The sequence below is a fragment of the Rattus norvegicus genome, chromosome 1, assembly GCF_036323735.1.
Source record: "Rattus norvegicus strain BN/NHsdMcwi chromosome 1, GRCr8, whole genome shotgun sequence".
NCBI classification, from domain to species: domain Eukaryota; kingdom Metazoa; phylum Chordata; class Mammalia; order Rodentia; family Muridae; genus Rattus; species Rattus norvegicus.
Genome location: NC_086019.1, coordinates 83,768,072 through 83,772,093, shown reverse-complemented (window position 1 = coordinate 83,772,093; position 4,022 = coordinate 83,768,072).

Below are 4,022 nucleotides of genomic sequence, written 5' to 3'. Positions count from 1 at the left end.
CAGACTGATTATAATAGGAACAACTGTAAAAACTGACTCAACTAACAGCACAGGAATTATTTCATTTAAAATTATTGAAATAATTATTTTAATATTAATTGGAAGTTTACTGGAGCCTGATATGGATTTTGCGTGAGAGGGTCTGCCAGAGCCTTACTGATACATTTGAAGATGCTTGCAGCCAACTATCAGAATGAGCAAAGGGACCTCCATGGAGGAGTTAGGGCAAGGACTGAAGGAATGGAAGAGGTTTGCAAGCCCATAGGAAGAACAAGAATATCAACCAAGCAGATCCCCCAGAGCTTCCAGGGACCAAACCACCAACCAAAAAGTACACATGGAGGAACCCATGGCTCCAGCTGCATATGTAGCAGAGAATGGCATAATCTGGCAGCTGTTGGAGGGGAGGTCCTTGGTTCTCCAAGCATAGGGGAATGCTAGAACTGTGATTCAGGAGTGGGTGGGTGGGGAGCAAGCTCATAGAAGCAGATATGAGTGTGTGCCATGAGACAAAACTGGTCTCAAAATTTATGAAAGAGAGTGATTGTTATACAAAAGTTGTTATACATTCACTTCCATCCCCTACTTAAGAGTAAGCATGTCTGGATACATGTACGCAGGTTCATATGCCACATACTCATACATGCATGCCCATATTCATATATACATGTGACTGTAACACAAAAGTACTCATATGTAGATATCACACACATGTCCACATATAAACACATCTACACATCATGAATACATACATGTGCACATACAAAATTATATGTACATGTACATAAAATAATATACATATGCACATACAAATAAATACACACACACACAAGTACTGAGAGGTAGAATTGTGGTTTTCTAACTCTACCAGTCTGTCACATTACTGCTTAATTAGGGTGGCATCGCACATTGGCCAATACTGATCTCAGTACACAGTTACACGGGTGAAAACAGGTGTTCAGCTGTGATTAGTCTCGTGAAACCTATTCCAATTGTTGCTCAGATGATCTGAAGAAGGTTTTTGGCTTACCAAAAAAATCTCTGTTCAATGAAGAGCATCTCCTTTCTCCCTCTCCATCTGCCCCTGACAGATACATTTCTCTCTTGTTCTAGTGATTCTGATTACTCTCCTCTCTTCATGCTGGTGACATTACTCAGCACGGCTTCTTTGGGGATCAGCTTATATTACAGAGGAAAACAACCTCAGAATCTAAATTGTATTCTCTTCTATCATGTGTCAGGGGTCCTTCTTATTGAACGCTGATTAAGGAGAGAGAGGGGGGGGGAGAGAGAATGTGTGTACACATGCCTGTTTCTGTGTCTCTGTGGTTTTCTGTGCCTCTGTGGTTTTCCATGTCTCTGTGTTGCTGTGGGTGTCTGTATGTGTGTTTGTGTTTTTGTTTTTGTACATATGTGTGTTCATCTTCCCATTTGGAGTAAATAGACTTCTTAGTGCTCTCTGAATCCAAATTTTTCTGGGTTTGTTTCTGAGAAATGTTTCCATGGGACTCAGAATGAAAGCCTTGGAACTCCTGATCATTTAGATTCCAAGTCTCAGGTGCTGGAGTTTAAGGAATACAACCCACATCTGACTCTGGAAACCTTTTTTATTTTTTGGTATTAAAGATTCACGTTTTAAAATATTTATCTTCATTTATGTTGACATTTGTGTGTGACATCTTGGGTATGGAGTAACCCACAGAGGTGAAATGAAGCTTCTTATCCATGGAAACTGGGGATACAGAGTTTGTGAACTGCCATGTGAATTCTGGGAACAAAATCTGTCTTCCTTGAAGAATAGTTCTGACTGGCTGAACCACAACTAGGCCCATTTAATTTTTATTAGATGTGTGACTGTGCCCATGTAACACATGTCTGCTGTGACACGTAGGCCAGGGAAGAGTTCTATAAACCTACAGCAGTTCATGAATTACCCAAAGAGAGTTTCAATTAATCAACTTCAACCTCTGAGATAGCAGCCAGTGCTCTTAACCCCAGAGCTACCTATCTAGACATGAAATGCTTTTTCAGACATTGTTTTATTGCTCTCAACACTGGTACATTTTGCAATACTATTTGTAGAGGGCCGCTTTAACATTCGCCACCACAAGATGGCGCTGGCTTCCACTGTGCCCCACGTGGAAGGCCAGGATAGCTTTAGCCATTACAAGATGGCGCTGGCCTCCGCCACGCCAGCCAACTTCCTTTCAGGAAGTTAACTGTGTGCGCATGTGCAAGAGTGCCTTCGTGCCAGGTCTTTGCCCACTCCAGGGCGTGCCTAATGAGATCATGGGTAAGAGACCAATCAGGTGTGGATGTGCCGCACTAGGGTGTATATAAGCCGTGCCATGCGGGCGCGTGGGGCTCTCCTTAAGATTTCAATAAAAGTCTTGCTGCCGCAAGGATTCGTATGTCCCCGCGTGTTTTCTTGCTGGCGAGGTCGTGCATGGGACATTTGGTGCCGAGAACCTGGGATAAAAAACACCACACCATTGCCAGGCACCGAGAGGGAGTCCTCCGTCCGAGGAGAGAATCCAGAAGCGGCAGGAATTGAGGTAAGCTCTGAGAGACATGATAATTTCCGAATTGTTTGGTCTTGACCTACCGTATCTTTCTCCTTCTGCTGAGGGTGCTGTTGAGGCCTCTATCACATGGTAGTCTGAGGCCGGGAACGTTAGGAATTTGGCAGATGGTTAAGGATTGTTTAGGTAAAGACATTTTTCGTCCTATAATAGCGGCAGGCCAAGAGGCCCTGGACGAAATTCAGGAAAGCATGTCAGAAACGGAGTGTAGTGAAAGGTTGCAATAAAAAAGTGATACTGATCGATCTCAATAACCAGGGCCCTCTGCGGTCTTACCACCGTCAGAGGTGATAGTACGGGGAAAGGACGTCCCAGGGACAGTGGCCACCTCTGCTACTGAGGGAGGGACCCCTGCAAAAACGGGGGCCCCGAATACAAAGGGGACCCTGAATAAAAAAGGGAGCCTCCCTGCTAAGATTAAATTAAATAAACAGGGAAAGGAGGAGAAAACCCCGAAAAAAAAGCCTTTATCTGGTAAAGGAGTTAGAGGTCTTGGGGCTTGATAGTTCAGAAACAGACGAGCTTGGCTCCTCTGAGAAAGAGGATTTAGAGGATGAGGCAGCTCGCTATGAAGAAGAAAGATATGGGCCTAGGCGGAGAGCCACTGTGAAGAAATCGAAAGTTATGGACCCTTCGTGGACAAGGCTGGCAATTTTGTTTATTTTTTTCTTTGTGTGGGAAGCCATTACAGCCATTAGGACAGGTCAGAGGGTCCTTACAGAGCAACAAGAAAGTATGTCGGAGGGAGAAAAGGTCTCTAAAGAAAAAATGAAAAGAAAAGGAGATAAAAGGAACACAGTATTTTGGGAGAAAAATTTTGTCTTTGTGCTGGTAAAAGGTGTAATCAGGCTCTATAAGCTTTGCAGAGTCATACTGATTAGGCTTGATAGAGGCAGACTGCTTGAAAATTTATTCAGGAGAATCAAACAAAAGGACATCTCAATGCCCATGCACAGCTTGATGGAGTTAATGTAATTGGGTTGTGAGTGGAAATACTCAGACTGTGTTTCACTTCCATACCATTTGTGAATGTCAGTTGTGCTGTTCAGATATCCCGTAATATATCTCAGTATCTTACAGGAATTGGGTTTCAACACGTTGATGGACTAGTCCAGGAATTGAGACAATCCATCGTCCATATCAACTCCACTCGAGTGGATAGTCACCGTGAACACCATCTGTTTTTTTCCCTCTTTGTCTATTGTCTGTCCTTGGTGCACCAGGATGTCCCCATGTCTGTCAGTTTATGTCTGTGGTTCTTGTTTCTCGTTGTTTAAATGTTTTATGTTTCATGTTCAAAAGAAAAAAATGGTAAAAACTTTATCTGCTGATCGTTCACACCTTGATTTGGTTTTAACTCATTTCAAAAGGGGACAAATGAATAAAAAACAGTTTCAATCAGGCCTTTAGAGCCCTGCACCTGCAGCCAGGAGTCTAGGT